General features: G+C 40.5%; 1 protein-coding gene across 4 annotated transcripts in view; it reads right to left on the bottom strand.

The window, feature by feature from the left end:
* EML4 (EMAP like 4) overlaps positions 1-12,437 on the bottom strand; it is a 165,956-nt gene that overhangs the window by 38,686 nt on the left and 114,833 nt on the right. The gene's annotated exons all lie outside the window — the stretch shown is intronic.

Genomic DNA, 12,437 nt, shown 5'->3' with positions numbered 1-12,437 from the left:
ACAAGAAATAGGCACAAAAGGAACAAGTAATAAGCACAGAGATGCAAATAACGCTTGTGATACAACAATTATTTTTGAAATGCGAGCTTGGTAAAGGCCCAGATTACTTTTTTTTCCAAACAGAACGCTAAAACACACACACACGCACAGAGTGTTAGTTGAATTTGTGATAGAATAGACTGAGCATGTAACATTTTAGACAAGCAAATTAAATTACAAAGGAAAATTTCAAATTCAAATTAAAAAATGAAATTGAATAAATAAGTAGTCATAGAATCACAGGATAAGGAATTTCAGGTTGAAGGCTGCTCTGTCCACAGCCTGTATCCCTGCCAGGGGCTCTTTCTTTCCCGCAGGTGCAGGACTTGGCATTTGTCCTTGCTTAATTTTGCAAGGTTCCTGCAGGCCCATCCCTCCAGCCTGCCCAGGTACCCCTGGTTGGTAGCTCTACCCTCCAGTATATATCAACTGGAGGGCCCCGTGGTCTGCTGTCACCTGCGAACTTGAGAGTATACTGTGCTGCCTGCTCCAGGTCATTGCTAAAGATGTTGAACAGGACAGGTCCAGGACAGACCTCCTACAGACTCCACTTGTTACCTATTGGCCACCAGGTAGAGAATGACCCATTAACCACGACGCTCTGAGGCCAGACATCCAACTGATTCTTTTACCCACCTATCCAAATCATAACAGCGAAGCTAAGACACAAGAATACTGCAGGAAAAAGCATCAAAAGCTTTGCTGAGGAATATAATATGAAATTATATATCATCACAAAATAATACACTAACCTGAAGTATTAATTTATTGAAATCATTCCAGCTGCATGCTATTGCATACTGCATCATATCCGGAAGAATGGAAAGAAGCAACAGCTCCTAATGACTCCAGCTGTAAGACGGCTTATAGTCGTGACAAAATACATGCATATCTCTATTGTGACACCTGAGCACTTCGCAAGCCTTCAGGAGATCCTTTTCAAGGAACATAAGATTATTTTCCACCAGAGAAAACTAATTACAGAGTAGCTGAGTGGCTTGGTCAAACCCATTAGCTAGCTGTTGGAAGGTAAATCATCTGGATTTAAGCAATACACAATTGCAACCAGTATATTAGGTGCCCTACGGGATTCTTCCCTCCACACTGTGACAATAATAATTTTCTAACTTCAGAAGGCCAGAAAAGCCCTTGGAGACTTTTAAAAGCCTTTAAACTCCAACGCTGCTGATGCAGGAGTTTCATTTCAAAAAAGCACAGATGTCAAAGACCCAAGTATTTCACTAATTTTGCATCAATGAAATGGTAACTTTTTATCGCCCTTCAACTTCTTTAGTAATTAATATCCATTGTTAATGTAACTAGTATCACAAATTCAAAGTAATATAATAGTCTGCTGTGAATCTGGAAGTTCGATGTTTTTTGAGTAGGGATTTGAAAATCACAGCTGACAGAGGGAAGTCAGAGCTCCAAACCTAAATGTAAATAGTTGAGTAGGACTAAGGAGAAGAATAGTTGTGAATTAGCAATACAGTATTCAGAAATCTCTAATCACATTTGATGCAAACAATATGGTGCTCTAAAATTAAGAACTTTAAACAATTACTTTTATATTTCTTTCAAAAGACAAACATGAGACACATTTCCCATAAATGCCCAGGGAATGCTTGTAAATATTTCCCCAATTAAGTGTAAATTATTACTCAGACTGCAATAATGTGCATTTTATGTTTTTCATTCCCTAAAATATCTAAAATTGAAATTACGAGAATCTCAGACTTATTCCCTCAAAATTATAGCTTCATAGCCCAACTCAAACTTGAAGATCTGAAAAAGCAAGAGAAAGGAAATAATTTCAGTGAAAGCAGAAGCAACGTAGACTCCAAAATTGTCTCTTGCTTACAGAAATATTTCAGAAGATGCAAAGATCAAAAAATAATCAAAGTTGTGAGACTAACCTTAAGCCAGGACCTCTACCCTTCTCTGAATTTGAAATACCCCTACTATACAAACTGCAGAAATACGTTCTGTCTTACTGCAGTCAGAAAAGAACAAGGGAGGAAAAATCTGTAACTACTTTCATCCATCTAAGACATAAAGCAGTCTGGCACGAAGTCTGGAAATGAATTCTTGACACTTAAGGTCTTTCTTCTACAGCTAGACAAGATAGAAGACCAACAATCATCAGTCTAATGAAAAAAATGTGACGAATATTCTAGGTTATTTAAAAAGAAGTATTTCTGATCATAGAGGACTTTTATCAGAGTTGTGTGAAATTCTAGGAAACCCCACCCCATCTCTTAAGACATCAGAAGGTGCTAGCTTTGAATACAGCAGTGATGATCGCAGCACACACCAATGACTTGGACAACACTGACACATACAGGGAAAAAAATCTATGGTGACCAAATCATATTCAGTAGCTCCTAAGCAGAGAAAGAACTACCCATGAGCTTGTGTGGTTTTTAACATCACTTGTCACAGCATTACTCAAACTTAACTAGGTCAATGCATCCATGCACCTGAACATAAGCTATTTAAAAGCATTCTAGTACGCGCATGATAATTTCACAACCCATATGGCTTAATTTGTCAAAAATTTTTGGTTTTCCTCTTAACACAATGTAGTTTGATTTCTTTCTGGGAAAGTTACGGAAGGAATCCTCCTGGGGGCTATCACAGTCAAATGAAGCACATGACTGGGAAAAGCCAGCACGCACTCACCAAGGGCAAGTAACACTTTACAAACCTGATCGCCCTCTATGACAAAGTAACCTGCTCTGTTGATGTGGGGTGAACAATGGACGTTGTCTACCTGGATTTCTCCAAGGCTTTGGACACAGTTCCCCACAGCCACCTCCTAGAGAAACTGATGTGTTACAATATAGACAAGCGGTCTGTGCGGTGGGTGGGGAACTGGCCGACAGGCCACACCCAGACGGTGGTGCTAAATTGCTCCTTTCAAACTAGTAATCCGTCACAAGCGGGGTCCCCCAGGGATCGATACTGGGCTCAATGCTGTTTAATATCTTCATAAGTGATCTGGATGATGGGATCAAGTGCACCCTGATGATGTTTGCTGATGATACAAAACTGAGTGGGGTAGTGGACACTTTGGAAGGGAGAGCCACCCTGCAGGAAGACCTGGGTAGGTTGGAAGAGTGGGCTAACAAGAACCTTATCAAGTTCAACAAGGACAAGTGTAAGGTCTTGCACCTGGGAAAACGTAATCCAGGAGTGCAGCACAGACTGGGATCTACCTGGCTGGAGAACAGCTCTGTGGAAAGGGACCTGGGGGTCCTGGTGGACAACAAGCTCAATATGAGCAAACAGTGTGCTGCTGCGGCAAAGAAAGCCAACACAATGCTGGGCTGCATCAACAGGGGCATCACCAGCAGAGATAAAGAGGTCATTAACCCACTATACTCAGCCCTTGTCAGGCCACATCTGGAATACCGTGTACAGTGTTGGTCCCCACTATACAAAGATGCGGACAGGATGGAGAGGGTCCAGAGAAGGGCCACAAAGATGATCAAAGGACTGAGAAGCCTGCCATATGAGGAAAGGCTGAGAGAATTGGGCTTGATCAGCCTTGTGAAAAGAAGGCTTAAGGGAGACCTTATCACCATGTTCCAGTATTTAAAGGGTGGCTATAAAGAAGACGGAGACTCCCTTTTTACAAGGGGTCACATGGAAAAGACGGGGGGTAATGGGTACAAGTTACTCCTGGGGAGATTCCGATTGGGCACAAGAGGAAAATATTTTACAGTGACAACAATGAGCCATTGGAATAATCTCCCCAGGCAAGTGGTGGATTCACCAACATTGGACGCTTTTAAGATTCAGCTGGACAGGGTGCTGGGCCATCTTGTCTAGACAGTGCTTTTGCCAAGAAAGGTTCAGCCAGATGATCCTTGTGATCCCTTCCAACCTGGCATTCTAGGATTTCTATGATTCTTCGTGCTTAACAGTTCAGGCAATTTTTTTTTTTTGTTTGATGAAACAGATCACATTTTATCAAATTTACCAAGTTCCCATACTTAAAAGATATGATTAGTGTGACTCATTTTCCACTTTTAGTGTGCTCAAGTCAACCTTCTAAGACGAAGAATTCATTTTACTTGAATTTTTTGTTGCTTCTGACCCTGAGAGTAGGTTTACTCTGCAATGGAAGCAAGAGAAGGGAATTTTCCTATGACAGTCCAAATAGTAGTCCAAAGTTAGTGCAAAAAACCCACAGGCTCAAAAAATAATTCCTGAACACAAATCGTAATAATTGAGCAATGTAAAACTAACACATGCATAAAGGTTTTTCCTTATTTAGAATATTAATACAATGAAAGTTGAACCATTTAAGTCCAGTATCAAAGAACAAATATCGAGAAGATTAAAAAACATTGTCCCACTTCTAAGAACAAATACAGCTCCTTTGAATAAGAACCCTGCAAGTCCATCCACTGACAACAGTAGAAAACTTGCCTCAGTTCAAGTATCAAAGAACAAAGAAAATCACTTCTCAGTAGCTAAACTGGAAGCAATAGTTATTTTACCAAATGTGCATTGCTTAATTGAATTGCTGAGAAAAGCTAAAGATCAGTGTTGTCACTAGTTTGACACAAATACTTAATTACTCTAAACTAGTAACATGTCTCATTTTTCCACCAAAATATTTTTTATAGTATTTATTTTACAGAGATAAAATAACACTGGCCAAAACCAAGAGTAACATCTTAATAATGACCTTTCTATTAAAATGTGGGGCTCACAGGCTTATAAATTAAAGCACAGCATAGCCTGAGGGTATTTAGAAGAGACGATTCATTTGTACAAGTCAAATTCTTGATTTAACACTGAGCTTGGCACTTCTGGTTCCACAAGATCAGTGCAAAATGACACCACGAATTTAGGATCAAATTTCTCATCGCTGCTTAGAACAGTGGAGAAAAGCTGCAACTGAAATTCGTACGGATGGAGGCAGTTGCACCTGTCAGACTCTGCAGATGAGGGAGATGAAGAGTCCAAGAGGAATTCAGTGAGGTCTTTGGCCAGAAGAGAAGAGGCTCTGCTGGAGCTCAGGGAAAAGATTATCTGCAGGGTATCCAGATACAAATTAGCTCTCTGAACTCCCCCATTAAAGAACGAACATTTTTTGCTTTTATTAGCTAGCTGCATGTTATTCAAGATTACCTTTGTAGATACATATTTAACACACTTGTTAGAGAGACACAGGCTAGGTATAACTTGATTAAGTCTCTCCCTACAGAAGAGGAAAGATTAAAAAAATAAGAGACAACCCACTGAAAGATTTTTGTCTAAGACTGTAGATTTCCTTTCAGAATAACCTTTAGGGCAGATATAATATTAATGTAGAAATCTTTTGAAATACTAAAGAGGATGGCAGCATATCAACAAAACCATTCTCAAACAGCAACTAATTGCCTGAGGCCAAATTCTTGTACTTGCAAGTTAAAAACCCCAGTGATTTAACTCTTTCCTAGCATACTGGCTCAACTGAATGCTCAAGAGCATTAAAGTGCTTCTTTCCTGCATTCTCACTATTTCCAGGTACAAAGCAATATGCCAAGATATTTTTTTCCTCACTTGATCTTTTTGAAAGAGCGAGCCTTAGCCATGTCATAACAGATACGTAGGTGGGGGCTGTAGGGGAGATAAAGTCAGAAGTTTTTAAGAGAGTGGGGGGAAAAAAGTTCCAACAAACAAAAAATCCTCAACAATTCTGGTACCTACCAGTCTAAACGCAGTAGCTATGGAAGTAAAAATTCTCTACCCCATATAAAGAGATGTTCAGACCCCACTACCCTCTGTGCAGCAGCATCTGGGGAGGGATGGGAAGGTGGAGGGACAGGAGGCCATACCTGAAAGGCCCTTGGCACTTGTTAATCAGCAACTGCAGACGTCCTCTAAATCCTTTCAAATATGGATCAAACCAATCTAAAAGTACAGTTGAAGCTCCGTAGACAGCACACCCAGGTGCTGAGGATTATCCACGCCACACAAAAAGGAACAGCTCAAGCCCAGGGCTGCTAGACAAGGCAGCATCACACAGATGCAGTCCTCTGGCTTCAGGGGCCAGCTCTTCACCAGGAACAGCTGTAGCTGCTTTTTGTGCAGCTTTGAGCTCAAATTCACAGCCCTTGCCAGACTCTGCGTGGCTCCGCAATAATTCACCTCTGCGCTGGAGCCTCAACAATCTCTTTGCACAAGCGCCAGGGGACACAGGACCAGCACTCCCATTTTTTTTCTCCCAGGATCGGCTCAGGCTTATTAGCTTCATGTGGGAGCCCCCTGGCTGTGCTGGACCCGAGCAAAATCCATGCAGGTCTCAACTCTCTGTGTGATCCCCAGAGGTCTGGGGAAATTTTTAACTCAGCCCCAAAGATGCAGAAACACTAGATCTGACTACACCATAGCCCCAGTCAGCTGAAGGGACACAAAACATCTCTCAGGGAGAGTGGCACAAAGACAGAGCCCAGCGACTTGGCAAGGGCTCACTGAAAGGTGGATTTGAGCGCCAAACAGCCACAAGGCTCTGCAAATCCATGTAATGACCTGGAGGAACACCACAGCTGAGCCCAGCTGAACGGATGCTCAACATGCCCCCCCAGTGCCCTCTCTCTGCCTTCATCACTCTGGTTTTTGCCCTGATCAGGGTACTGCAGCGCTTGCTTCCAGCAGCAGGGACTTGGCTGTCACTGGGATACGCACAAATACACTCTGCTGATTTCAGAACACCATCTAAAAACCTCTTTCTCCCAATAGCTGGGAACCCCTCAACTTCCAGGCAACAATAAAGTACGGCCAGGTTGTTTACTTTTTGTGCGCGTGACCGCATAGCTCTTAACTTCAGCACAGCCCTGCCCATCTGCTGTCTGAAAGTGCATCAGGTGAGCATGGGAACAGCAATCGTGCCCTTCCTCCTCCCAGCCTTCATTTTGCAAATATAAAAACATCCAGCTATTTAACTTTTTTTTTTTTTCATGATAAGGTTTCAGTCTGCCTCCACGCCACCACAAAGTCAACATTTTATGCTTGTGAGTGGCTATAACTGCAGGCAGTGTTACAGAAAAGAACCTGCCAGGGTTTTGATGCATTAGCATTTTCCATAGGGATGTGTATCTCTTTCAGAATTACTTCTGATACATCCTGGGACTGCATTTGTGCTTTCATACAAACCGAGTGGTTCAATCTTTGTGTGATTAACTAGCATGTTAGAGCCCTTTTTCTCACCATTTAATTGTCAGACAACCCGTTTATAGCTAAAAAGTTGCTAGCAATTCCTGCATGTGTGATCTTGTACTTTGCATAATTTAATTTTGTCTTATACTACTCCAGGCCTCAGGAACATCCAGGTCTTACTGTACTAAATAAATCTCAGCTTCCACTGTGTCGGTTTGGTCTCTCAGCTTCATGTCATCAGTGAAATTTCATCAGCGCTCCTACTTTCCTGTGTTAAGTTCATTAGTGTAAACACTAAGCCAAATAGGTCCCAACAGGCTGCAGGCAGATGTTAGCAACCAGAGTATCTACTGCGGGTTCTTTGAAAGTTTATAGCCTGCTAGAGAAGAGAGGAATAAGTATGTCAGTGAAACAAGGTGCTGCTACGAAGAGGGAACCGTAGAAGCCTGACTGATCTGCAAGGGAAGAAGTGTATCTTCTTTATCAACAGTCACTGCAAGCCAGCGTGCTTACCTTGCACACAAAAAACTGTTGGTGAAGCATGCAACACCAAAAATCCAGGACTAAAACTAGGGGCAAATAAAAAATGGTAGGCAAACAGTGGACAGTGGCTAAAAATTTTCTGCAAAGCCTCCTTGTACCAAAAAGAGATTCCCATTAACATAAATAAGCTTTTAATCAGGCCTGATACATAAAAAACAAAACCCAACCAAAAAAAATCAAACAAAAAACAACAAGCAAAAAACCCAAACCAAAACAAAAAAATAAAACACCAAGAAAAGAAAAAGCAGCACAAAGGTAACAGTAAAATTCAACTTCAAACAATGCCTATTAATTCACTTTGGAAGAAAGTTTAAAACGCAAGAATTCAGGGAGAGCAAGCTGGATGGTAAGACCAATTAAAAGACTGCAGGTGATAACAGACAGGAAAGATATGGCAATAAAAACCATCTGAAAGGCTGAAATTAGTGCTTCCATGAAGTCAGCACGGAAGGACTTATCCAGTGACACTTGAGCAATTTATTACTTTCTGTGAATCATATTCTTAGGGGAATATGGAAGATTTTCAGAGGAAAATAATAAAAATAATAGGAACTGAAAGGAGGAGAAAAAAAAGATCAAAGGAGCCTTTGTAGATTAACTCAGAAGTATCTACAGAGAAGAGCAATTCAGGAGACACGAAACCTACTGTTTAGGTCCTTCAGAAATTTGAAGACAGTGACACAACAAAACCAAAATCCTCCTGGTTTCCAAAAAACACGCCTTAAAATGAAATTTTCAAGGAATACACAGTAGTTTCCTAGAAGCACGTGAGAAGCCCTCATCCTCAATTACTGATTTCTTCAACAAAACTGAACAAATTATTAGAAAAATGTCTTTTGTACCATGCTATTCCTCATTATTTACACAGACCCTGAGGTGGCCCCCCAAGCCTGCGCTGTAATTAACTGCTCTTCAGCTAGAAAGTATATGCATAATGGGAAGTCTAATGAGCATACAGTAGATGAGCATACAGTAGATTATCTACACACACACACACTCTCACAGAGTAGATAACAATAAATAACAAAATTATCTGGTTTTGTACGCAAGTTTAATTCTTAAGGAATCATTACAATAATCTTATCTTGCAAATTATTAGTGACTATTTTTCAACAGGTCCTACCCCATCTAGTTTGAAAGAGCAACATGGACTGATGCATCAAAACCCTCAGCTCAGTTCTACTTGTGTTTAGCATATGAATCTTACCCCTAAAGTGAACTACAAGCAAAGGAAAAACCCCAAAAGACTCCAACTAGCTTGGCCAAGCAGAACTCTCTAATAATATACAATAAACTACCACATCCAGAGTACATTTATTAATCTGTCTTCACCTTCTAGTTGCTTGACCAGTGAAGTTATGCTTTAGTAATACTACAAATAGCTTCTTTCCCACAAGCTTTCTGCTTCCAGGCCTGTGTCCAAGAACACTGTAGGACCACTAACCTGAGGGACAAAGGCTTAGAAGCCTGTTTCTAATTTAAACCAGTGCTAACAGCACAGAGACGAATACAACCATACGCAGCCACCATGCCCAGACCATTACATTTTAAGTTACAATGGAATTAAAAAGCAGCTGCAGGTCTGCCGTCTCTCACCCTGAGCTGTGTGTCAATGCTTGCTGAACCCAACAAGCAGACATGCACTGTCACTACCGAGCACTGATGCAATGCAAACCAAACAGCTGGAAAAAAGCAGATGAGACAAGAAATTTGCCTTGGTTTGGAATGATTTTACAGCTTTGCTGTGTGATTTCTTAGTAGATCTTTGGTTACTAATTTTATATAAATTGATAAGTAAATCACAGTTAAAACCCTGTTTTTGCATGTACCAGGGGACATTAAGAATCTAGGTATTAACAACAGTTACCATTCGCATTTAAATCAAGTTTAATATTAAACTCTAGCTTTTTATTAAAAAAAAAAGGGGACTCAAAAAGGAGTACTGGACACAAACAACCTCAATAAGACTGTACCTAAATGCTTCCTGCTTAAATAATAAAATCCTGACTTCACCAAGAATCACTGATAAAAACTCTCAAATACCGATTTATTTTTCTGACAGTACCTATGGTTCTGATAACATGCACTGTGCCTGAATGACAGCAATAGCCCAATAACAATGAGACAGACTGGATCTCCATTTGCTCTCAGGTACGTGAGCACCTTCAATAAGCATCTGACAGAAAAATCTGAGCAAAAAACGGATCCGAGGTATTTAGTGAATTCTGCACTCTCCGTGGACAGGACACACTGTCAGCAGGGTAAATTTTTCCATTGTGTGCTTCAGACTTGCCCCATCCTGTGAAGCTAGAACCATAGCGCAGTTAAACTAACAGAAGAAAAAGTACTGGAAACTAATAAAGCACAATCTAAAAAGAAACAAACTTAGGAATGCAGTGAATGTTTTTCATTAATTCTTTCACATATGGTTTTTATTGCCATCCAAAACTGTCTTAAGTGACTCTTATTACTTTATAATAAGTGAACAAGTGATTCATATAAAGGAGCTATCACTGAAAACCAAACTCAAACACGCCATCTCATCGAAAAAGAAAATCACCTTTTCTCTTAAAATAAGCCAGGTCTTTAACTTCTGGGTATGCAAATATGAATGCTTAATGATTAATCCTTTAAAAACGTCTCTGCTGCAGTCAAAAAAGCAAGATGGCTTTTATAGGCAATTATAAATACCTGCTGGTAAAGAATTTAAAATAGCAACTTTAGTTAGCGTCCTTTTAAGGCTGTACTAAGCACCTGTTCATTTCACCCATAGCTTTATTAGATTTTCACAGAATTTTAATATCTCCTTAGAACTGGATTTTATTGTCCTGGTTTACAAGGATAAGCAAACAAATGTTCAAAAATAAGCTGAAAAACCTAAACCCAAAAATCTTTTCAGCAAATGTATGGAAGTGTCTATAATACTTCCCTCATTGGATTGTCATCACCAAAGTGTTCCAGGTGTGTACAGCTCAGGACTAACCTTAACGTGGAGCAGATGCAACTCAACCCAAGCACCAAGAGATAGAGGCACTGAAGGAACAAAACTGGGTGGTGAGACAGAAGGTCCATGAGGAACTCTGGTAACACGCATGGTCTCGGCATGGTGCCAAACGGAGGAAACTGAAGGGACTGCCCGCAAGGCAGCTGCAGGCTGCATCTCCCCTCACTGCCGCTGCTGGCAGGAGGAGAAAATTGCTCAGGTCTTGCTGACATCTACATGCAACACCTGTAGCATGCTGTCCAGGGTCCACACCAAAGCCAATTCAGCCATTGAAGTTAATGCCTTTCACCACAGAAGCTCATCTGAGATTCTCACTTGCTCCTCAAGTCTTTCACTTTTATAGCTAATAACATACTATCAATAGAAATCACAACGAATGCACACAGAGGGTCACAACACAGGTAATACTGCAGTAACTTCTGCTGCTAGAAAAATAAGATTCCAAGAACTAAACACACAAAAACATGCTTCTCTACATTTTGTGGTTCCATACTATATTGACATGTTCCAAAGCAGTTTCGTTTTTTTTATGTGGCAGCTATCAAGTACAGAACAGGCTAATGTCCGTGGCCCTGAACAGGACACTGCAGGACAGAGAACAGGCTGAGTACTGCTAAGCTGATACTGGAAGGGATGGGAGGACCCTCTGCAATTACGGTAACTAATAGATAGTTAACTCCTGCGTCAGGAAACACAACACAAAACCTAACACAGCCTTACACACACGTACACACATACTCTAAAAGCTGTCAAAAAATACATTCATTTGTCCATATTAAAAAAAAACCCAACAGTATCTTTGGAGGCTGAATCCTGCTAATTGCAACGTCATCCATGTTAAAGGCGGAATGATGTTTTGCCACTATGTGTGTTTAATGTTAGTAAATGCATTTTTTATGACAAGACTTTCTCTCCATCTTCCGTACACCTGGGGCCACTGTCACCTGCATCATATTTCTCTTTCATTCCAGTTGGGCTCAGAACAGACCAGAGCATGACACACGTGGAAGGTACCCACTTCCTCAGTCAGTGCAAGCTCACACTGTCTGCAGAGTAACACGACAGACAGCCGGGCAAGCATCGAGGCCAACCTAAGTTAGAGCCACCAGGACGAGGGAACTGAAGGACGGCCTGTTCTTGGCAGAACACGTAGAATTGTAGAAGCACATTGTAAGGAAAGAATTAGTATTGAAGGTATTTTAGCTGTATGCAACTTGTTTTTGTGAAAAGTTGTGTTTGGTAGAAAGGGTATTTTTAATATAACAGTTTTATTTAATTCTTGCAAAGCTAGATCGCAGCTGGTCTGGACGCTACTGATTAGTTCTCTTTTTACAGTAACCATTGCTGCACATATGTACCATTCCACAGCTGGTGTTAAGCAACCTGGCATAAAGAAACATTTCTTCTTTGTTCCTGATGCTTATTCACTCTCTTTCAGCCCTCTTGTCTTTGAAGAATGCTTTTGGTAAGCATCGATTTTGAATATTTTTAAATCTATAACTTATCTATGAATTAGAAAAAGATAAAGCAATTGGATTCAACCTGATTTTGCTTTCATTACAACAATTCATATATTAACTTCCAAAAAATTTGAGCGTTTTTTATTTTTTGAAAGAAAATCCAGAGGAGATCAAAAGTAATCAAACTGTATAATGTAATCTTGCTTACAGAGCAGAATTTGGAGGCCACAGAGTTG

Source organism: Rissa tridactyla, chromosome 3, assembly GCF_028500815.1.
Source record: "Rissa tridactyla isolate bRisTri1 chromosome 3, bRisTri1.patW.cur.20221130, whole genome shotgun sequence".
NCBI lineage: Eukaryota > Metazoa > Chordata > Aves > Charadriiformes > Laridae > Rissa > Rissa tridactyla.
The sequence above is the reverse complement of the archived record's forward strand: the minus strand, read 5'-3'. Positions and strand labels throughout refer to the sequence as shown.